This window comes from Mixophyes fleayi, chromosome 2 (assembly GCF_038048845.1).
Source record: "Mixophyes fleayi isolate aMixFle1 chromosome 2, aMixFle1.hap1, whole genome shotgun sequence".
NCBI lineage: Eukaryota > Metazoa > Chordata > Amphibia > Anura > Limnodynastidae > Mixophyes > Mixophyes fleayi.
Genome location: NC_134403.1, coordinates 324,217,845 through 324,243,991, shown reverse-complemented (window position 1 = coordinate 324,243,991; position 26,147 = coordinate 324,217,845). Strand labels below are relative to the sequence as shown.

General features: G+C 37.2%; 1 pseudogene; it reads left to right on the top strand.

The window, feature by feature from the left end:
• The first annotated feature begins 11,711 nt into the window (after positions 1-11,711).
• LOC142139962 (Y-box-binding protein 1-like) lies at positions 11,712-25,399 on the top strand (annotated as a pseudogene).
• Positions 25,400-26,147: the final 748 nt, after the last annotated feature.

Sequence of the window (26,147 nt, the reverse complement as noted above, 5' to 3'; positions counted from 1 at the left end):
AATCTCGTGGCCAATTTTTTTTTTTAAAGTGGAGTATAGGCTAGAATTTTATTAGGTCAAAGTAATATATTTATTAACCTAGTTCTCTAGATTTGTCCCATTGCATAGTATCTGATTTTTGCAGAATAGGTAATATACCTACCTCAATAAAATTAATTTAAATTGTACTAGGAATTTATATTGCTTATAGGTCAAAGTAATATATTTAATAAAATTGTACCATTGCAGTATAGGCTAGTATTTTGTATCATAGTAGTATAGTATCTGTGTATTGCAGATTAGTTAATACAATATATTTCTTAAAGTACAGCCAAATATTTTTTTCTTATTAGTATAGGAAAGGTATTTATATTAAAATAACACAGAATTAATAAAATTATCAGTGTATTTACATAGTTATTTTATTTTGAAGCTAGTTCCCTTTTTTAATATTAGTCAAATTTTAAAGAGAGCCATGTCTAGGGAGCATAGGGATCCTCTCTTTCCACAGGACAGCCAAGAGGAAATTGGTAGTAGTGGAGAGGAATGGGCAGAGAACCGTGCACTGCGTCGAGAAGAGCGAAGAAGACAGCAATTTGTCAGCAGCGTTCAACCAAGCTACAAGCAGACAGCAGGCACATCAGGAAGATGACAGTGAGGAAGGTGACGATGAAAGGACAGCAGCATCAAGGCTAAGGCCCTTCACAGAGTAGGAAAATGATTTCCTGGTTGGTCGGGTACTGCAGCACTACGAAACACTGAAGGGTGCAAACGCTCAAAAAACCTCCCACAAACAGAAATCCAAGATTTGGATCCAGATAGCCACAGATATGTCAGCTGTTGGCGTTCGTGCCCGAACTTTTGAAGTTTGCCAGAAGTGCTTTCGGTACTATAAGCGCACCACAAAAGCAAAGATGGCAACAGTTGCAAGACATGCCAGGGGCACAGGTCTGCGCATCAAATTCAAATCGTGGGAGGAGAAAATACATCAGATTCTCAGGGCTGATCTTGTGGAAGGAGTGGAAGGGACAGTGGACACCCTGGAACCCTCCACTTTCCCTTCCAGTGTTTTAAACTTTTGATATGATTAACTGATATGATTACTAAAAAATGTTTTTCATTTAAAACTGAAGAAGATGTTACAGCACGCCCCAGAAGAGATGCAAGGGAAGCAGTATCTGGGAAGAGAAAAGCCAAATCTTGAGGTAAATTTAAAATCTAATTTAAAAAAATCTATATTAATTTTTTTTTCACATGACTTTCATTTCAAAAATAGTTAGTAGTTCAAGATGTATTGGTCTAATGTCTGTTTTATATTTTTTTTTTAGATTTGGTTTCTTCTCGAGAACAGAAGGGCCAGAGGAGTGGAGAAGGAGAAGGTATGAAACTGTTCAAGAATATATACACATTGTAAAAAGATTTCCTCCTTTGGTGAATTTTAATCTCCTTAATATCCTGGCAAATGTATAGATGACCATTTATTACCGTTAAATATGACTATTACCATCAACCAACTTCTTGCAAAGGTACTTCTAAATTAACTTAAGAAATATCATGTCTATATTCCCTTAAACCCACAGGCTTCAAGAATAACCACAGGAAGGTATAACTTCATTTAAAGTGTGCTGTATTATATTATAAAACAATAAACAGCATAACAATATTTTACACAAAGTATAGATTTTGGTGCCATATATCATTAATTGCCTGTTCTATAAATATACAAGTCATTGTGTGTGTATTGACTAACTATTGTCTAAATGTGTGTCTGTGTGTGTGTGTGTGTGTGTGTGTGTGAGAATGCATTGTGTATGTGCCGGGGGAGGGAAGGAGGGGGGGAGAGAACACACATACACACTCCATTCATCTCACATTTTAACACATGGTCTCAGAGATTCAGAGTCACAAACTTTCCTATAAACCAACAGTCCAACAAAACGTTATATTTAACAATCTGACCACTTCCTGAATAATCCATCACTTTCTATGCGTTTACTGCATAAAGCAAATTATTTCCATACAAAACTCCATTACAGCATTAAACCAACACAGAACCACAGAACTATGTATAACACCAATGCTTCCATGACTCCATTATAGCATTAAACCATCTGTATAAATGATCATTCATTCTCATGTACGCTACACATATGAACATCTGTATAAATGATCATTCATTCTCATGTACTCAACACATATGCATCAAGATTCAAAGTCCATCTTCCAATCAACAACACATTCCAACATTTATAACATTTATGTTTCCAACTCACACTCATGTTTCATTCATTCCATTCAAACGCCATCATTCCTACTAGTCAGGACCTTTGTAGGCCATGAGGTTACTCACTTCCCTACATGTACATCTAGGAGCAAAAGCCACACGTCTGGTCAGGCTAGCAGCAGCTCACCAAAAGGAAAGTGTCTCCTTGTGTAAGTGTCTGAAAAACCTTTCTTGTGGGCGGAGTTTACCTTTCACACAAACCAAGCTACAGTCTTTAATATGTTAATTACTGACCAAATGAAGACTTTTTTTTTTCCAGTGGGGAAGGAAGGTTTTGTTCCTAATCAGTGTGCTAATTCAATTGTGGCTAAATTCTGATATATGTTATAAAGTGAAACATAAATAATAGATTATTTATGTACTCTTGTTCACACATAATACACATTATTCATTTAGGGATTAGCCAACTTAGATAACATAGTATACTGTCCAAATTTTAGTCAGCTAACGCTTCAATGTTTTTACTCATGCAATAGTATTCACATCTATATTTTTCTACAAAAAGTACACATTTTTCGAAAAAAAGAATAGTCCTGGCCACAGTTAGCGTAACATATATTTTGCCATTATTCTACAAAAATTACACATTTTTCGAAAAAAAAGAATAGTCTTGGCCACAGTTAGCGTAACATATATTTTGCCATTATTTTTACGTGTAAAACAACTGCTTTTATAAGGATAAAGGAAAATCAACACAATAGTTACAGTCACCTTTTACAGATTTTGAATATCAATATAGAGCTAATACTTATAATGTAGCTGATGCCCTGTGTCATTAAAGATACATAAGTGATTAACAAATTATTCCTGTAGCGCCAATATATTGGGTTGTGGTTTAATAATAAACTCACTGGTGGAAACATCACAGAGTTGGACACACACACACACACACACACATATATATATATATATATATATATATATATATATATCTAAATCGCTGTAGTGTATGATTTCTATAAATAACAATACTCAAGAAGTACGTTTGTGTATACCTCTTATTTGTATTGTAATCTATCTTGAATCATCAAAATTATTAAGCTGATGTAAAGGATTTGAGTATTTTTCATGTTGATTGGTTTAAATGAATTCAAGTTATCTAATTTTCTTTTTAAAAGTGTAAATAATTAACATAAATTAATATTGATCTAAACATCAATTAATATGACTGTAAATGTAGATATCAATAGTTCAATTTTGAATCAGTTTAAATGTTTATGGTGTTACATTGTGTGTACATTTGGCTAAGTATATTGAAGTATCATTGTAGTAAGTCTTATTAAAAGTTTTATTTTAAGGAGAGTTTTAGTGGGGTGAGCCATTTGACTATCACATTCCTGATTTTTTTCAAAAGATTGACACCAGTATGTTTCATTGTTAAACCAGAGTAGCTTGCCTGTGAATGACCTGACAGTGAGTGCTAGGTCTACTTTGCAGAAAGGATGAGGAGGATGATGGTGAAGCTACCAGCGTTGCTGCTGATGGCGATACACCTACATAGTGAACTGTCAAGGTCATATAGATTTTATTGTCGGCACAATGGCATTTTCTAAGGACTGAATGTGACTTTTTGCTTCACCTCACAGTACAGCTGAGGAATTGCTGTTCTGGAGAAATGGAATTGAGATAAAATTGATAGCGTGGACACATGACCTCAACTAATCGTCTAAATCCTGATGCATTGATAAAGGAAATTGGACACACATCCAATGCTAACATAGCTGTCAAGGCTTTAGTGACCTGCTGTGCAACAGGATGCTGACTGTCATAATTGTTGCTTCTTGCAAATGTTTGTTTAACAGATAATTGTGTAAAATACTTATTCATTTTGCTACTCTTCTGTATAGATTTCTCCCCCTCAGCAGCAGCAGCTGTAGAATACAAGGATGTGTTTTGGGAAACAAAGATTGCATTAGGGGAGTTATTTGGATTTTGATAATTGGATGCTGGATTATGTACCAATATTGAGGGGAAGATGATGAAGGTGTTGACACCTGTGAAGATTGCAAGTGTCTATCCATTCGGCTGGTAGATGATGCTTGGCTGCTTGCTTCTATACACAGTTTTCCACATTTGGAAAACATGACTTGAATTATCTTGCTGCAAATGACGTAACAGGAAGGAGGTCCCTAGATGTTAAATGTCCCTACCTCTACTTATTTTGGTAACAGATGTCTTGACAAATGTTGCCTGGGTTTGGATAAAACAAATTTGAAACACAAGATGTGTTTTTTTATATTATTCCCTGGCATGATAGTGCTCTTATCAGGTGCATCTGCTGGTGGTAGCACTGGTGGCTACCTTACTTCTTAACAATCATTATCACACATTATTTTTCAGATCCACAATTATCCCCCTCATCCTCTTGCACATTTGCAACTTCCATAGTAGCCTCCTCAATTTCTATGGCTAATTCATCAACACTGCTACCTATCCTCGCATTTTTAAATGGTTGAGGATTTTTCAAAGGAGGCTGCTCTAATTTTACAGTGACTGATTCTGAAACCTCAGACTCACATATAGCACTCATGGCTTCTCTCATTAGACTTTCCTCAAGATTCTGTGAGTACTCAAGTTGTTCTTCAATGTCAGTGTTATCTTAAGACACTGATTTGGCTGTTTTTGGACAAATCACCACATTCATCAAAAAATTCCCTCTTAATTCTCTTCCTTACATCAAGAGCTGATGCTTTCTTTGAGATTGAATGTTACAAATAGTGTTTGGATTTTGAGGACGATTTTGTCAACTTTCTTTCTGTATTACCTTTTTAACTAGTAGAGGTCGTAATAGTAGTACAACTGCCAGTACTGGTACTGGGCTTCTCCTGATCTATACAGTGATTCATGGTTGCCAAGAGGAGTAATGCTACTTGAACAGATTGGAGCTACTTGTAGATGCCTGCGATCACACCAGGGGAACACCAAATGACACAGGGAAAGAAAAAAATGTTATCTTACAATTCTTATAACACTGTTACACAATATACTGCTAACAAACAACTTGTATATTTTATTGGGGGAGTTGTGCTGCATTGAGTCAAAGACAAGAAAATACTCTTTACTTGTTATGGGTATGTAGTTGCTGCTGACCCTCATACGCAAACACCATTTCTCTAATATGGATCACCCTTTCAAAACCGACAAGTATTGAATAATAGAAAATATTAGTATATTAAACATATATATAAATATATATATATATATATATATATATATATGCAATGCATTAACGACGATCAGTAGCCACTAGTCCGTGTAAAGGGTTTTTAAGATTGAAATTAAAAGCAATTGATCAGCAAACTATTCTATCTTATTAATCTCTACTGAACTGTCTTACAATAATGACAGGATACGATTGCTTTCCTATGTCCTCCGTTCACCCTGAACACTTTTTTCTGAGCAGAGCATGATAGCTAATCTCCTCCTTACACGCTGTCTATTGTAAAATGGCACTTGAGAAAACGAAGGAGGACTATATATATAAAAAAATCCCGGAAATCCTGGAAATATTTTAGTCTCTTCTACTACCTGACTTCCACATAATTAATTATGTGGAAGTCAGGTAGTAGAATTGCTCAAAGGTGAGCTTTGTCAATAAATATTTAATGATAACTTGGTTCAAGCTGATCAAAGTAATGAATTAGGCCAATTATTTTGGGATATAGAGAAATTACTAATTAAAGAAACTAAAATATGGTGGGATGTTAAAAGTCTAGAATATTACCAGAAAGTCAATTGTATTCCAAGGGGTCTAAGATTGATTAAATCACCTACTTTTAGACAGGAAAAGTTTATTACAGAATGGGACAATATATTGCATGATTGTTCACTTAAACTTATAAAATTGATTATACATGAAAAGAAAAGACAATTCAGTGAAGTAGAGAAAGAACTTGATAGTAAAGAAAGCCTTATACAGCCCTTTAAGAATAATGAAGACTTTAAGGTCAATGAAGAAATGCTTAATAAAAAATTGGAAAAGGTGGAAACTGAAGTTATTAAAATCAAATATCGTAAATTTCAAAGAGATAAAAGGGACTACAAGACAACATCAAAATGTAAAATATTGGTCTAGAATATATCCTAATAGAGATTCTAAGGGAAAGAGTTATATAATAGAGGAAACAGAGTTAATAACCAATGGAAAAAGATCCCTGAGCGCCATCAGAAGGCTGAGTCAAAAATCAATCGAAAGATGCAGTTTGAACCTATATTGAAGAACAGGTTTTTAGCCCTGAAAAGATCAGGCAGCAGGGATAGTGAGGATTTTTTTTATCCCCGGGTCCCTTACAGACCGAAAACTCTTACAGACAGAAACTATTACATCACAAACAGTCATTCAAGGAAAATATCAAGCTAGCATCCCCATTGAAAAGAAGGTATTCAGAGTAAAACAGGGGGAGTCCAGACTACACAAGAGAAGGGTCATGTAATAGATAATAATCAGCTGAAAGAGAAAGGTATATTCAATTTATCCTCACATTTATTATCTAAATCTGAAGTTTCTGTACTTAGCAAAGGATTATCCTTTGCGCCAACTAAAAAGCTCAATAAATTCCAAACTTATATTGATATTCATAAATATGTAAGAAAATTAACCTTAAAGAGACACTTTGCTAGAAAAGACCTTGCTATTAGTAATAATTACATACCCTCTTCAAAATCTGGCTTAAAGTGTCAAAGTATTACCCGCTTGAATCAAAAAGTAATCATTTGGATATCTTTCAGGATCTGCTCATAAAATATCTTTGTCATTCCGATACTAGTAGTAAAATTCTGAATAATTTAACTAAAATTGAAGATGTAGCCCTAAATAGTTTAAAAGAAAACAATGGAAATATTATCAAACAAGCGGATAAAGGTGGGGTTTTTTTCATCCTTAATAGAGTGGATTATATAAGTGAAGCTAACAGACTTTTGAGTGACACATCCTCTTATATGCTTCTGGATAATGATCTTACACAGATTTATATCTCAACATTACGAGATCTACTAACGAAAGGTTTTTATAGTAATATTATATCAAAGGAGGCATTTCAGTTTCTATTGACAACTAATCCAATTAAACTGATCTTTAATTATCTACCTAAAAGTCATAAAAATTTAAATAGGCCTCCAGGTAGACCTATAATTGTGGGTATTGATTCTCTTACTGCCCATTTAACGAAATAGGTTGACATATTTCTTAGAAAATATGTCTCCACCCTCTCATCATATCTTAAGGCTACTAACAGTGTTTTACAGATTTTTAATGAGTTTGAATGGGACTCTAATTATATGTGGGTGACTATAGAAGTTCAATCCCTATATACATCTAGTCAGCATGTTAAAGGAATTGAATCATGCCAACAATTCCTTAATCGTGATTCCTCTATCACTGAGGAACATAAAGGTTTTATATGTGATCTTATTGAATTTATTCTTACCCACAACTATTTTAAATTTTTAGATTGTTTTTAGCTGCAAATCTGTGGCACTGCCATGGGCTCTATCTTTGCGCCCAATTTCTCTAACTTACATATGGCTAGTTGGGAACAAAAGCATATATATGAATCAAATCCCTTCCTAAACAAGATAATAGTATTATACAAAAGGTATATTGATGATATCCTAATAGTGTGGAATGGTGATATCTCACAATTACAAAAATTATTGGCACATATCAGGAATAATGAATATAATCTTAAATTTACGGTTAATTCTGATAAAACAAAAGTGGAATTTTTAGATTTAATCTTAATGAGTAATGGAGACTAAGTGGTAACAAAAATTATAAAAAATCGGTTGACACTAATAGTGATTTAGACTACAAGAGTAGTCATAAGAAAAAATGGAAAACTAACATCCCTTCTCACAGTTTAGTGGAATTAAAAGGAACTGTAGCAATCCAGTAGACTTTGAACAACAGATCGTGATTTATTATGAACGCTTTAAAGAAAGGGATTATCCGGATTAAACAGAAAGATAGAGCAGAGTTATTAAGATAATCAGAAAAGCCACCACGTAAGGATGATGTCTCTTTTATTACTCAGTATAATAGTGGGGAGAATAAAATTAGATCTACAATACGAAAACACTGGGGGATCCTAAAAAGAGATCCTGTGTTGAATAAAATTCTCCCTGACAATCCGTTGATTACTTTTAAGAAATGTCCAGGTTTAAAGGATATTTTAGCCCCTAGTTTTCTTAAAGAGGAAGAAAAGATGGTTTCTTGCACTCTGTCAGATTGTAAAGGGTCAATTAAGTGTGGTCATTGTAATATATGCAAATATATGAACCCCACAAGAAATTTTTTCTTAAATTTCAATAATAGTAGGAAGTTAGCTGCTAAAATGCTCCTGCGGTCTCAAATATCTTGGGAAGACCAAACATCCACTAAAGTTACGCATTCAGGAGCACATCAGAAATATTAGGAACAAGATTGAGAGTCACTCGGTCTCAAGACATTTTATTGAGAACCATCATTCTGATCCGAAGCACATTAGTTAGGCTAATGAATTTGTTAAATTGAGCTTAAGAGGGGGTGATTTACAGAAAAAGTTCTAGCAACGAGATATGTTTTGGATATACGAATTGGGAACTATGGCACCATTTGGCCTTAATGAGAATTATGAAATAGCCCCATTTTTATAAAGGTGTCAGAGATATATTTTTTTGAGTCATGTTTGTGGTGTTTTAATATACATATAATATTTTAAAAGTGTTTTATATGTGAAAGGATTTTTACTATGTTTTAAATTTAACACTTGTGTTGTTGTTTAGTTTTTATATTATAATTATTTATAATTGTATTTGCATATTTATACATTTCCACCTTGCAATGTACTTTATTCGGAATAGTTTGTATTACTACTTGTTAACGACATGCCACATAATGTTATTGCGATTGGCATGTTCATTGTTCTAGAGTGGAATAACAAAGTTACCTTGTTATTGAAGTTTTCACACATGCCCAATTTGGTGACCGGAGGACATCCATTACATTGTCCCTGACTAATAAAGTTTTGAATAATTCACTCTTACGCATGCGCACCTGATGGTGGCGGATGCGGAAGCGCCACAATGGCGGAACATCTGATAGATACCGGCATCGGAACAACTACACTTACCTATGGCAATCTCCTGATGAAGTCTCGTAATTGCAAGAGACGAAACGCATTGAGACATACTATTGCACTATATTGAAACCGCTGGATTCGGGCTCCTGGAGGACTTTCGTTTCGGTGACAATACCATTCTACACCATGTCTTTAGAATAGACAGATAAGCCCTTCTATGTTTTTTACTTTGTGAGTGCATCTATTGCATTTTATCCAAATAAATCTACTGTTTGTTACATACTACACTATGGTATATACTGTTCTTTTTCATATATTGAATGGAGGAATATTGAGCTGAGTGAGGAAATTGTGTCTATGAGGACACCTCTGGAACGGTGACAGATAAGCGTTGAATATTTCTATATTTTAATATTTTGCCACAAGAAGTTATAACCTGATACGTCTATTGACAAGCATTCATTTGGTACGCATAATTAATATTTTTCTATGTTCTAATATCTTAAATCATACACTATGAGGCGCCCTGCTGTTTTATTGTTTTAGATCATTATTCCGGACTAACCATCCTGTGTTACGCAACTTTGGCTGCCGCTTGGAAGTAAGACTGTGTATTGGATATTTGGGAAGAATACCCTATTATTGTGCTCACACATATTTTCATTTTGGAATATATATATTCTATTGTGTTTGTACATCAGTTGAACTCGATTGTATAACTAGTGCCAATTGTACTATTTTGTACACACAGAGCAGGTGACCAGGTGTAGCACCTGGTCTACTCAATTAAGGAGTCAGTCAGAGCAAGAACTGACAGGCAGCTTAAAAAGTTGGATTTGATCTGTTTGTGGGAGACTGGTGACAACAAGTGGGCAATGACCAGTTAGAGACCTAAATGATATAGCCAGAGTTAAGGGCTATTGGATTATGTTTATTGTTGTGAATGCTTCATTTGTTTGCTGAAGACTGAAGACTATTTATCCATCCTGATAAGTAAAATAAACATCAAAGTGCTTCAGGAAAACCTGTGTGAGGAGCCTGTTTGCACGCTTTTCACAAGTGGTGTCATCGTGGGATGTGCAAAAGACAGCTAGATCATTGCTGTCCCCCAAGCCAAAAAATCCAGGGTGGTAATTTATGCAAAACCTCCTAACTACATTGTTGTTTGCTGCATGCAAAAGCTGTTGCAATCTCTGAACACAAAGGCAAATGCATAAAGTTTTTTCTTTTGATTGCAAGTACTGAAAAAAAAGACCTGCCTATTTCAAATGTTTGTTTGCAAATGTGTAAAACTGTTCGATACATAATCATTGCTGCTAATATGAGAAATTTATAGGTGACATAAACCTTAATCACAAAGCAAATGTGTAAAACTGTTTATTACAAAATCTTTGCTGCAAATGTGTGGAGTTAATAGGTGGTTCAAACCTTAACCACAAAAGCAGGTGTATACAATTGATTGATGGTTCTTTGTTGTAAACTACAAGTGACATACAGCCTTTCCCACAAACAAGTCTGTTTCATTTTCCTTCACACCAAAATAGCAATATGGAGGAACTGTTGAGGGCTCTGGTGAATGTGACCACTAGGCAGCTGGACCAGCAGGGAGCATTACTAGCTGTAGATGCTACACAATAAGCACAGCAGGCCCAAATGCTGCAGGTTGCAGAGGCCCAGACAGAGAATAACAAGCTCTTGCATAAAGAGCTAGCACAAGTGAGAAAATGGCCACCTCAGATGATGTGAAGGCATATATCTTAGCCTTTAAAATAGTCGCCACAAGACTGAAATGGCCGCCAGGAACCTGGGCGGAGAATCTGGCGCCATATATGGGTGGTGAAGTTCAGTGTGCTTATGTTGATTTATCTGATGAGCAGGTTGCTGTCTATCAGGAAGTAAAAGCTGAAATATTGGCCAGGGTAGGTGTGACTGGAGCAGGGAGAGCTCAGCGCTACCATGACTGGCGTTATCTCCCAGGAAAATCAGTTCGCTCACAGATGGCTGATCTATCTAAATTGATAAAGAGTTGGTTGCAGCCAAATATCAATACACCTGGCCGCATGGTGGAGATGCTGCCAATTGACCATTGTGTCCGCTGGCTGGAAAAGAGCATACAGAAATGGGAGCTACAAGCGGATCCATAGATAAACCCTTACTCAGCACTGCAACGCATGTCTAAGGCTCCAGAGTAGAATCCAAAGCTATTGCTCAAGCCAAAGTGGCCACTACGGCTGGCAGAGCCAGTAAGAAAAGTTTATCCACCTTTTTGCTTTGAATGTAATGAACCTGGGCACTTCCATGCTGAATGTCCAAAGCAACAGGAACCAATGGACTGTATTATGGCTCGGCGGAGGTCAGCCTTTCCTACTTGCTGTGCTATGTCTTCCTCCATGGGGAGTCCTTCATCATTCCAAGTGCCTGTCCTGGTGAATAGGTGTGCTGTTTCGGCCCTGGTGGATTCAGGAATTGAGTTGACATTAGTCTCCAGTTCTTTGGTTCCAAAAGAGGTGTCTGCAAGGTTACCTAAAGTGAAGGTGATGTGCATTCATGGAGCTACTGTGGAGTACAAGCAGACTCTACTACCAATTACCCTAAAAGACCAAACGGTTGAGGTAGTAGCTACTATAGCCCCAAAACTACCTTACCCTCTTATCCTGGGGTGAGAGTTTTCCATGTTCCAGGAGGTTCTTAGTGACCGGATCTGGTTGGACATATTGGCAACTGACACACCGGCCGAAAGTCCAATCTTAAAGGAACCTGTCCAACTCTCACTGGGCCCGGGAAAAGAGACAACAGCACTGTCGCCTATGGATGCTAAATACAGTTCCACGACTGCTACTCGTCCTAATTCTCACCCAAGGAAACAAAAGGGGAACTTGAGCCAATCATTTTTCAGTGACACTGTCATGGAGACTTTTGGGGTTAGCAGAGGAAGCTGATAACTGGTACCCAGTTCCAAGACTCATTTCATTGCAGGACTTTGAGAGGGATCAACATAATGATGCTAACCTAGAAACTACATTTAGATCTGTGGTAAAAGTCAATGATGTGATGAAAGCTGCCAGACCGGCAGAATGTGTACTGTATTTCTTTATTAAAGGGGATTTGTTGTATAGGGCGGGGGTTGTTCAGGGAAAGAAAGTTGAACAGCTGTTAATACCGCAGGTACATGTGCCTGTAATATTGGAAACCGCACATACACATCTTTATGGGGGTCATTTAGGAGAGGATAATACTCGGGAAAGAGTTTTACTACGCTGTTACTGGCCAGGAATACATAGGGCTGTAAAAAACTATTGCTTATCCTGCCCAAAGTGAAAAAATACCTCTCTAACATCTGATTACAGGGCCCCATTCTTGTATAAGAAGAATAGAGATAAAGTCCTCCAGATGAATAAAAGTCAAGAACGAAAAGTGAAACATGTCGCTATTCTAAAAACCTGGCATGAGAAGACCCCACTGAGAGGGCATAGACTAGGACCTATACTTAAAACTGCAGATGCCCACTTCCATAAAACTGCACCTCCCGTAGTATCTACTTCACTGGGGTTGATGAAGCCAAATGGACTGGTGTATGACAAAGAGGCCAGTTTTGCGCTCCCTGCGGTAGTCTGCTTCGTGTAGCTGGACGAAGCAAAGGGGATGGGTATGTGGCAATTTGGACACTTTGCCACAGTCTAATAGAGGAAAGAGTGGTGGTTTCCCTGGGAAACCACAGCCTAAAGGTGCAGAAAGGGTTAAATCTGCACACACAGAGCAGGAGACCAGGTGGAGCAGCTGGTCCAATCAATTAAGGAGTCAGCCAGTGCAAGACCTGACAGGAAGCTTAAAATGCTGGGTTTGATCTGTGTGTGTAAGACTGGTGTCAACAAGTGGCCAGTGATCAGTTAGAGACTTAACTGTTATAGCCAGAGTTAAGGGCTATTGGATTATGTTCATTGTAGTGAATGCTTCATTTGTTTGATGAAGACACTACCAAGACTGTTTTTCCATCCTGATAAGTAAAATAAACATCAAAGTTCTTCAGGAAAACCTGTGAGGAGCTACCTGTTTGCATGCTTTTCACAATATATATATATATATATATATATATATATATATATATATATATCTTGCTGCATATATATTAAGCTGTTTATTATTTTTATTTTTTTTATCCAGGAACATATTTTTTCTGAAAAAATGCTACAGTATATAGTATTAATCAGCAGCATAATAGATTAAAATACTGAGTAATTTTTTTTGTACATATTGGTTTTTTTTATCTGATAAATTGATTTTGCGCCACCACATTTGCCTGAATGCTTTGTTTTATTTACTCATTCAGTAACCTGATATCAATCTAATACTTTGTATTGTGTAGCTTGTTCTTAATAAGTTAATAGACTGTGTCTGATACAAACATTCAGTAATGTCATTTCAATCTGATACCTTGCATTTCTGTAACCTAAACTATTATTGGTTAGCAGGCTGATTTTATAATTGGCTATTTAGGCTGATAAGTATGGGACTATATGTGGGTGATTTTCAGTCTTTTGTATACACATATAACAAGGGTATGCACAAATGGGCAGCCCTGAAACTTGTTTTAAGCTGTGTGTCTGCTGAACCACTATTTTATATTCTATTAAAACTCACATTGGATTGATAATTATTATCTGTGAAGTAATGCATCTAAATTAAGATTTGAGAATTGATAGCAATACATTTGTATTTGTCATTTCTATGTCCATTTCTAGGCCCAATAATCTTTTTTTAGTTTAACTTTGAAAAATACAGGGGTAGTGGAGCCTGACCCACTGTGTCCTCCTTTCTAGGCTATGCAACTGTATGACTTTCCTTCTGCTGATATGAGGAATGTAGCATAAACAGAATAATAAATGGTCAAACACACTTGTCAGAGATGTGAAACCTCAAAGGTTCATTAACATTTTCACCTGCTTAGGAAGGTGTTTGTAAACTCTTGATCTGGTTTAGTTAAGTGACTGCAAGATAGAGTTGGTAGTCATCCATGATGAATGTTCATAAAGTTGTCCAACACATGTTTTCTTTGAATAACATATCTAAAAATAGGTAGAAAATCAATGTCTAGATCTCCTGAAGGACCTTTGTAGTTCTTAATCATCCCTACCAGAAACATGCGTTCTATGAAAATTGCTGTAACCTTTTCTGAAGGTTAATAGCTTGGTGCCATCTGTACTATAATACATGGGTACAGGCTAACCTTGTAGATTGTTTCTTCCCACCTCAGTAGTATCTGTCTGAATGCATATTTGTTGTTCATACTTTTCTGGAAATGTTCTTACCTAATGTATTCATATTCACAGATGAACAAACAGTTTCAGCTCTAGTTTGCATTCAATTTATTTTGGATACTTATAACAGCAAACACAATTTTGTAAATTTGTATCAGTCTAAAAATTTGTCTTCGTAAACACAATTAAAACTTTCATTTGGGAGCATGCAGGCAACTGGGGAACATTGGGGATAATTATAAAATGTACTATTCAAAAGGAAATTGTGTATACAATGTGGTGTTGCCCATGACAACCACTCCAAAGTTTCCATTTATTTTATAAATTGTACTAGAAAAATAAAAGTTAAGTTTTGATTGGTTGCTATAGGCAACACCTCCTTTTCTACACAATTATCTATAGAACATTTTCATAAATGTCCCCCATTTTTTCGCAGTCACTCTTAGTTATTTCTAGCACATTTAAACATTATTATTACTTCACATTATTATTATTTTTACATAATCCCTCGCTTCAGTGAAAGAGCTTGCAAGATGTCATGTTGGAGCCACTGTTTTCATAAGTTAACTTCACAATTAGCTAGTAACGTCGTTGCTAACAAGCATTCAGTAAATTCAGTGTCATATATACACTATATGAACAAAAGTATTTTGCCCCACCTGTTAATTATTGAATTGAGGTATTTCAATCACACCCATTGCCAGAGGTGTATAAAATCAAGCACCTAGCAATGCAGTCTGCATTCGCAAACATCTGTAATACAAAATGGGTCTTTCTGAAGAGCTCAGTGACATCATGGTACTGTGATAGGATACCACCATTGCAATAAGATTGTTCGTGAAATTTTATCCCTGCTGGATATTCCACGGTCACCTGTAAGTGATATTATTAGAAAGTGAAAGCGTTTAGGAACAACAGCAACTGAGCCAAGAAGCGGAAGACCACATAAAATCACAGAGCGAGATCAATGCCTGCTAAGGCACATGGTGTGTAAAAGTCACCAACGCTCTGCTGATTCCATAGCTGAAGATTTCCGAACTTCCAGTGGCATTAAATTTAGCACAAAATCTGTGCGGCAGGAGCTTAATGCAATGGGCTTCCATGACTGAATAGCTGCATGCAAGCCTCACAACATCAAGAGCAATGCCAAGCGCTGGGTGGAGTAGTGTAAAGCACTCCAACACTGGACTGTGAACCAATGGAAACGTGTTCTTGTGGGTATGAATCACACTTCTCTGTTTGACAGTCAGTTGGGCGAGTCTGGGTTTGGCAGATGCTGGGAGAACATGAACTGCCTGACTGGATTATCCCCAAACTGTGGCAGCAGTTTGGGGAAGGCCCTTTTCAATTCCAACATGACTGTGTCCCAGTGCCCAAAGCAAGGACTATAAAGACATGGTTTGATGAGTTTGGTGTGGAAGAAGTTGACTGGCCCGCACAGAGCCCTGACCTCAACCCCATCGAACACCATTGGGATGTACTGAAACAGAAATTGTGAGCCAGGTCTTCTCGTCCAACATCAGTGCCTGACCTCATAAATGCTTTACAGAATGAATGGGCACAAATTCCCATAGAATGACTCCAACATTTTGTGGAAGCTGTTATCACTGCAAAAGGGGGACCAACTCCATATCAAAGTATATGTATTTGAATACAATCTCATTACAGTCCCTGTTGGTGTAATGGTCAAGTGCCTGAATACTTTTGTCCATATTCTGTAGTCTAGTGCTCAAGTCTTAAAAAGTGATGGAACTCTATTTTCTGTGCATGAAACTGTGGGTTTGACATTCTGAGGCCACAAATATATAAATTCCATCCCAAAACAAATGGACAACATACTCAAAATACTACAGCATGTAGAGACTGTAGTAGGTAAGAAGGGCTGCACATCCAATAGACAGAAATACAAGTCCTATAGGGCAAGCTACAATATAACAGAGAGGGCTGCAAGTCATACAGACAAGGCTAACAAGGCTGCCAGTTTAGTTACCAAAGCTGCCAATCTATCAGTTTGAGCTGCAAGATTGTTAGAGCTAGCTGCCAGACTAACAGAAGGAATGGCCACAGCCAAAGACAAAGCTGCCAGGGATCCTATATAAGCTGTCAGAAGTGTATAGGGAATCCAGATGAAGCTAAGTGGAATCCCTATAACAGCCCAGAAGAAAGTAGTTGGAGTCCAAGTCCAGCCCAAAGGAACAGATGCAGTCTAACGCCAAGTTAGGAATCTAGGGACAGTCTGGAGTTGTCTGTTGTTTGTCCTATTTCTTTGCTATTGTTCCAGGTTCCTTGTAATGATACTGCTGGACCCCTTCTATATTGCCTTATGGTGAGGAGAGTCACTGGAGTTCATACCAGGCTCTTTGATTTGTGTTCAAAGTGCCCTGCAGGTTTCCAGATCGGGTGCCAGTGTATGTAAACTAAGAATGCAATGCACCACATTCAGAGCCTTATGTACGTGAGACAGCTTGTTTGACATGGTACAGACCTCCATTACCTTACACTGCTGGGATTACTCCTTCTCTTATCCTGTTATATGGTTCGAACTTGCTCCTAGCCACAAATTCTTCTGTGCCTATTAGCCCTAGTCTTTAATCATGAAACAGTGCAGCAAGATATTTATTATTATTATCAATTATTTATATAGCGCTACTAATTCCACAGTGCTGTACAGAGAACTCACTCACATCAGTCCCTGCCCCATTGGGGCTTGCAGTGTAAATTTCCTAACACACACACACACAGACTAGGGTCAACTTGTTAGCAGCCAATTAACCTACCAGTATGTTTTTGGAGTGTGGGAGGAAACTGGAGCACCCGGACGGAAACCTACGCAAACACGGGAGAACATACAAACTCCTCACAGATAGGACCATGGTCGGAAATTGAACTCATGACCCCAGTGCTGTAAGGCAGAAGTGCTAACTACTTAACCACCGTGCTGCCCCACTAAGATAGGTCAACTTCACCTCTTCATTCATCAGGCCTCTTCACCCATCTCATATCTAAATCTGTCTGCTTAATATTAATGGCTAATTTTAATGTTTCTATAATGGAATATGCTACTAATGCTTCCTGTAACTGCTTTAAATCATGAAGCATCACAGATTATTATTAGATGCGAGCAGTACACGCTTTGGGGCTATTTCAATTACTATTAAATTCCTCAATGGCATTGAGGTCCAACATTCTTTAATTTCCTATCACACAGCTATACACCTAGCTTCAAGGGTGCGGTACAGTCTTACTCTTACTGCCACCGCTGGAGGTGTAACTACATTGTGTTTTATGAGGGTGGTACATCCACTTATCTTAGAAAACACATCTAAGTTCCTCTGAAACATTTCCTCAGTCTGTCATCTCCGCTCTAGCGACAGAACAACCCTTGTAGGAACTTTGGATTCCTGCCCCGTTGGGAATGGTAACTAGCGGTGCCAGATAGTACAGCTTTGGACATGTTCTCTGACAAAGCTGTAAGTAATATATGCTTCCAGGTTTTATCTTCTCCCAAGTGTCCCTCACAGAGATGTGTATGTGCAGCTTTAAGTACAAGTGGTAGATTAAATTGTGACACCAACAATTTTATCTTGAACATTAACAATTCTATACAGCAAATCATTTTTCAAAATATAATAGGTAATATTTTCTGTAGGCCTGTCAGCCTTCTCTATCCCATTTAAGTCAATTACATTTTTATAAACATTCACTAAGGTAGCATCTCCAAGTTGGTCTCGCTCAAAGTCTCTTAGAGGAAACAAGTTTGATAACACTGACCAATCTGAGTTCTGGCACCTTCACCTGACATCTCGCCAACAAAAGATGGCAGGAACCAGTTCTGTGTTGGAACTTGCACATCTTGCCTTTGTCTTTCATCCATTTATCTTGTGGAGGTTTATTCTCCCGAACAGCATTCTGGCCACAAACAATCCATAGGTTCAATTGATGTTGGGCATTGTGCCCACAAATTTCTAGGCTCTCCGCAATCAAAGCATATTGAACCCAAAGCAGTTTTGGCTGCCTTTTTATCAGTCAAACTTTTCTCACCAATGCCTGGTCCACCTTTCCATATACCAAGTTTTAGCTGAGGCACCAACTTTGGAGTAGGCAACGGAGGTCTGGTATAAGCTGCAAGAGACTGTATCTCTCTAATGCAGTGGCCACTTCTTTGTACGTCTAAGGCTCCTCCTCTGAAGCCCTTAATCCATTTTGATCATTCTGACAGTAGTGTTCTTTTCTGGATGCAACCACTTTTTAAATGTTTTACAAAGTTCAGTAAGCTGAGCACGAACCGGCACATCCTTGGACAGTCTACAGTTATGATACCATTGGGCTTCAACGACTGGTGACTCCAATCCATTTGAGTCGTGTGGCAGCACGCTGAAATGCTACCAGATATGCTTCTAAATCATCATCAGAAGTTAATTTCAGCAGCTTGGGTGCAGCTGGAGCCTCCCTGTCTCATCTTCCCTGAGCAATCACCTCACAGAAAAGATGGATATTATACTCCTGTGCTTCTGCCACTTTCGTAAAGGCTCTTATTACATCTTCCATTACCACAGAAGTTTGGGCTGGGTGGAATCTTGCTTCCCTTTGTGAATACTAAGGCAAATAACAAAACTTTTATATGGACCACACCCAACTCACAACTTTGCGAATCAGCATGTGTGGCACTACAATAATCAGCAGTTTTTTAAAACTTTTGCTTTCTGTGCAAAACCAACAGTTGCTTTAGCATTCCACACAGGCAAATAGCAAAGCTTTTAGGACCACAGCCAACTCAAAGCTTAATAAATCAGCAGGTGGGACACAACAATAACCAGCAGTTTTTAAAACATTTGTTTTCTTTTCTAAACAGACAGCTGCTACACAGTTCACAGGTGTATTTCTTTTATTACAACACAGCAATTTTACCCTACTTCAACTTTATAACAGTTTGTTAATTGATAGTGGTATTGAGCACATTTCACTCACCAATATTGCATATAATTAGTTGGGTGGAAAGTAGGATCTGGGTGTCCTTTGTAATCACATGATGACACCAATGTGATACTGACATTGGTCAGATGACAGACACAAACAACTTCTTACTGGAAAGCTGTGCTTTTTATTGTTCACGTCACAAATAGCACAGCAGACTTTTGTCAGAATGACACCAGTGAGGGAAACCACCATCCCAGTAAAGGATGGTTTTGAGACTTAGGAAAAAAAGCTGTCAATACCAGTCTCGGCTTCAAAAATAAAAGAATAGTCATATACAATAATGCAATCTATTACCCAAGTATAATAGATATGATAAGCATATTCTGATTAATGCTATGTTTAAACACAACAATGCACATACTGTTGATAATACTGTCCATTTGAAGTAATTGATTAAAGGGAGAGGTGATTTGCCCCTTTTGGACATTTTTTGTCCTAAACGACTTAATTGCCCATCAAATAACTCAGGACTCTTTAGCTACCCAGTAATTCTATGGTAATATTCTGATAATAAGTACAATAAAGGCTGGACATTAAATTGTGATATATATAGAGAGAGAGAGAGGGGGAGGATATAGAATTGTATGCCTCAGCTTTTTTTCCATTGTGTAGCTAGTTAGTAACATTTGATTTATATATTGTGCATTTGTTATAAAGATGTTATGTTTGATTTAACATTGTTTTATTGCTATACTGTTAGTAATACTTTCCGGATGTTATTTACTGATAGGCGCGGGAAAAAATCCAAGTCTTCTCTGTATATACTGTGCTGTTTTGAGTTTAAAATCACTTAATTTGCCAGACTGAGGATGAACTCAGTGGAATGAGCTGTTTTCTTTGTTTTTTTCAGTTGCAGCTGCCAGTGTGATCTGAAAAAAAAAAACAGACAGTTACTATTCTGCATACAAATTAAAAATAACTCAAAGTAATTGACTTTGTTAAACCAATGCTTTAATTAACAAATCAAATATTTGCTGTGTACATTTTCCCTTGATGATAACATTGTTTAGTAGATCTTTGTCTCTCAGATATTTTTAAAGGACAACTTCAGTCAGAGTTTATTAAAGGAGAACTCTAGACCACTACAGCATTCAGCAGAAATTTAGCGGTCTAATATTTTTGGGGAAAGTGACACATGGCAGAACATGCCTCATTAGCCATGGTACCATCCGCTTCCATGCAAAAACTCCCTAAAAAATCACCTAGACCTTCATATTCTGCCTCAAATGCAATACCATCAAGACCCTTAGCCTGAATGTTATATGGCTACTTGAATTAACAATAACGTAATATTAATATAATCATGTCTGCCAATATTAAATTCTGTACATAAGACACAAGTTTTATGCATTGTAGTTTTGGAGTCACTTACTACAAAAGAACACAGTAGAAGCCCCTTATTCTTTATAAATATGCTTACAGGTACTCAGTTGCCCCGAGGTTAAATGTGTTTAATGTTTTGGAAGACTAACTGGGTAGATCTGACTAAGTTGCTCAACACCAGATAGAGTCATCAGGCAAGTACAAGGTCAGATTCAGGATAAAACAGCAACAGGTGAGACAGCATGGTACCAAAACACAAAAGGGAGATTATGGGACCCGCTGCATGGGAGCTGTGCTACTTCAGCTAACCAATCCTGCTCCACTGAGTGGTACTACACTACTTCTACAGAGCCTACTCTCACAGAACATTAGGCAAAATATGCCAAATAGTTTATATCTGTTATTATTATTATTATTATTATTATTATTAACAGATTATTATCTGTTATAAATATTCTATTTCTACTATCGCTAATACTCTCTTCAATAGAGTCAGATTATATATATCATATTTGAAAATGTGTCTCTGGAAGAAAAATTGCACATGAACTTGTTTGCTATTTTATATTCCAAAGTAAATGCCATGCTTCATCTGCATAATCCCTAAATGCACTAACGTGATATATTGCAGCAAACCTTCATTTACCAATGAACTATTGAATCTGGTTAACTCTGTTAAGACTTTTTTTTAAAAAAAAAAAAAAAAAAAATCTCAAAATTGCCAACTCTTCCTCTATTCCCATAGGACTTTATTGACATCAATAATACCACAGAATTTTAAAGCACAAAGGCTTTTGACCTTTCCATCCTCTGATATTTCGAAAAGGACTTCCACTGATCCTTTGGCAGTTATCATAAAGCTGTCATGCAGTAGAGTTTACAGAGCATTTTGGCTAACCTTTCATGTGGTCTCAGCAGAAATTGTATTTTGTAGTTTGAATTAAACTGAATATACCAAATCAGCTTTCTAAGTAATCAATACACTGCTTCAGGCTGGGTCATTACGAGATCACCAACCAAGCAGAACAGGGATTAAAGTCAGCTTTATCCATTTCTCTAGCCCTATTAGTACTGTCCTGTTACTGCATGACAGATAGCAACATCATATTTCTGTTTATAATTTAAAAGATATTAAACTTACAAATAATTTTATTGTCACATTTTACTGTACCCATATTTATATGTACAAAAAAGAATTAATAATTTATCAGTCATATTGATGAAGTGTGTTATCAAAATATATTAATTTGCTGTATTTGCTATATTGAATCTTCGCTCTATGTTCTGAATCCCTTGAGATTTGTATTAACAAAGATTCAGTTATAATATGACGTCTTTTCACAAAAACTGAAATAATGTGCACGAACAACAGCTAATTAATAAATTACTCAGAGGTAAATTAAGTGTAGGTTTTTTTTACATGCACACACCAGCCACTTCTTAATTAGTACTATGTCATGTTTGTTTTATTTTTAATAATACAAGTATATCTACAATTAGAATGAATATTGCCCTGTTGAAAAGAAAAGCTAGCATAAAAAATATACACATTACTTAATCATATGAGACATGAGAACACTTTGGAAATGTCTGATAAGTAAATGTACTTTAAATGCTCCTGAAAATATATATAATAAGCCTTAAACATAAAATTATTTTAAAATTTGTATCTAAATGGCAATGAAATCGTCATCCACAAAGGAAAACAAAGAGCTTTGTAGAGACTGATATAAAGAAATAATCAAGAGGATTCAAGAGACCTCTATGCGATACACATAACATCTTTATAACCAATGCACAATACATAAAGCATCTTAATGACTTATATACAGTACAGAGAGCATCTTAATAAACAATATGTAATACAGACATCATTCTAGTAACCATTGTACAATACAGTCAGCATTCTCATGACTACTAGTCAACACAATGCATACTAGTGACTACTGTTCAATGTCAAACCTGTTCCAGAGGCCACGATAAAATGCAGATCCCCATGTTTCTGATGTTAGTACAATTCCCCTTATTCTCTACAGATTTTACAATGTATCCACACTACATCTCTGGTGGTGTTACAGTGCAGATCCCTAACTATCTGGTAGATGTATATAATGCAGAGCACAAATACTCTTTGGAGTCTCTACTGTATAGTCCCCAGACTCACAGCATGTTGGGTTAACTGTACAGATCCCAGATCTCTGCTGATACTAAGTTGTAAATCACAATCTCTGTTGGAGACCCATATGTATTACTTACCCTTCTACAGTTCCACACTGTCTATCAGTGTGTTGGAGAAGAATTTTAGCTGTGATGGACCACATTCATATGTTATACCCTGATACTACAGGACACTAGGACACTGTGGAGCCGGACGGTGACACAAGATAGTACAGGTAAGGCACTAGGACACAGGAACAGGAAAATGTATTGTCTAACACACAAATAGACTGTGTGCAACCGTAGCTGGGTAAGTAATACATATGGGTTTCCAACAGAGATTGTGGTTTGTGCACTGTCAAATGGTTTAATGTGTGCAATGACTATGGATTTATAAACAGGAATGACACCAAGGAAGATGTTAATAACAAATTCTAGCGCTACATCCACTTTAAACCACAGCAATTGATATAAAAAATTGGGTGTATAGTTCTGGATAAAATCTATAGATACATACAATTCTAAGAATAAAAGGCTCACAGCCTTTTATGTACCCATTAATTTTATTAAACAATAAAATCTTCCATATGTACTCAATAATAAAAAATATTCCAATCACATATAGATAAATTCATATAAAAACCAAATGCTTATAAATATTGCCTCAGATAAAGGATAAAACCATATAAATTTGTATAAAAAACAAATGCATATAAATATAAATAATTCCTCAGATAAAAAATAAAACCAGTGTTATCATGCTTCCAAAATAAATATTCATATTAGAAAAACTCCAAGCCTGTATATAAAGAACACATAAGAAATGTTTCAGTCCAAACATTCAACGCTTGTATCCCATGAAAAATCCACTTTATAGTTACCAATAGTTGTTCAAATCTTTGGTGGTGAAATCAGTCCCATGCATGCATTCGTTAATTTGTATTCTGTGAGGGTGTCTGGAGCATACCTCAAATCACTGATTCCCTTAGCATGCGTTCCACCTCGTTATCCTGGAACGCATGTGTACTTCCGGTTTGTGTGCACAACTTCCGGTTTGGGCTGCAAATCATCCGATCAGCCAATTAGTCATTCCCTGACGAGTTTCATCTCTTAGGACTTGCTCAAAGGGGTTGACACCATCATATTTCATTGTCTCTTAAGTAGTATATTCTGCTTAGCATCTCCTCCATTTCCATCAATCAAAAAGTCCATGTAGGGGAGGAAACACATTAAATATATCTAACCTCCGTTTCAAGGAAGATGTGCTTGTACACCAGACTGTTATTAAGAAGAACAACTCACCAAAGTATCTACGCAGTGTGGGAGACATAAAGACTGTAGTGTTTGATGTAATAGAAGGGAAGAAGGATGCAGAGGCAACTAATGTAACTGGTCCTGGTGGTGCTTCAGTCCAAGGTAGTAAATATGCAACAGACTGTAGTCGTTATAGGCACTATCCATATCACAGAGGTCCTCCACAAAACTACCACTAATACAACCAAAACAGTGAAACTGATGAAGAGAAGCCAGAATAAATTAAAAGTGTGCCACAAGCCAAAACTCTCACCGGAAGTGTCTCTAGTCACCATACTACGTAAAGAGACCATATGGGCACAGAATACAGTATTCTAATGTTGCCCCAGTATAGAGTGAAGTGGTGGAGAGCCCAGTCAGTCAACGTGTCAGAGAACAAGGTAGATCAGTGCTAAAGAACATGTATAGAAGTTTCAGGTCAAGATTCCACAGAGGACCACCTCATCTGATGCTACCCAGAAAAGACGGAAATGAAGATGACAAAGAAAATCAGGGGGTTGGAACCCAGATTCAACAGTCACCTAAAAGCAATTACCACTGTAACTTTCACTACAACATCAACGCAAAAACTATGCCATTACTTGTGGGAGATGAGTGTGGAATAAAAAGATTCATCGCCACAGTAAACTGGGGGATATGTGGGAAGGCGTTCCTTATAAAGTAATCAGTATCCCTACTTCAGAAGTCAACACATACCAAATCCAACGAGAGGGTGATGGGAAGCTGAGTGTCGGGCCTAGAGTTAAGATCAAGCCATTTACTGCTGTGAGTCCAAAACCACTGGCAGAAGATTCAACCATGACAGAGGGATGGGAACCCTTGGACATAATCCCTTTAATGACCCTATTATCTTAATCACTTTTAAGTGTGGGCCAACTACCACGAGAGCTGGCAGTAGAAAAGCTCCGGGGTTAGCAATGTATGTGGAGGCCAAGGTAGATACCACCAATGCCCCTACTTCTCACTCCTCCGAGAGTGATGTAACTGAATTAGCTCTTAGACGGTCAGAAAGATGTGACAAAGGTGTGTTACATGCCTGCTATAAAGAGTAAACTGTTATCTATTTTATTTACCTGCAGTGTTGAAGTGAATAAGTTATGCTATTGTTTCTGCTGTTTGAGCTGACTTTGTGGACTTTTACTGCTCGCTATTACGTGAGGATATGCAAGATTCCACTTGAATCACATGTCTCTGCTGCTAATCTTCCAGATTGGGCTTTCCAGTCCTCACTGCTTGATTTCCAACCGGTCAGGTTTACAGCACTGTACACCAGTCTTTCACATCAAGCTCTCACATGTTTAGAATCTCTCCAGCTCCTCATGGCATTCACTGGGTTCTGGGGAGGCACCCTATAGGAAAGCAGACTAACTTTACATCCCACTGTCAGCTCACTCAGTATCTCTCAGTTTCACTACAGCCAAATGGGATTTTGTGGTATAAGTCTTAACACCCAAGGTTAGACACTGTTATGACAAACTTGAAGGCAAATCAACTGGGAGCTAAAGCAGGTAATTATGAACCCCCAAACTGTCACATACACTATCCATCTTGTCCTTGCTGTATTATCCTCCATCGTCACCAAAACTTACCGTATGCATTTCAAAAATGCATGAAAAAACAGACTTCATGGACATCACCAACTTCAGATTGAATTAAATAGGAGTTGACATCTTAATGTAATGTACCTAAAAATGAGGTGCTGTTTGTAGTAAGCTCCCCCCATTCACACAATATCTGTCCAATGACAAGTGACTTTTTTTCACTCTGATGCCTGTTTTTGTCCTCACTCCAGTATACCAG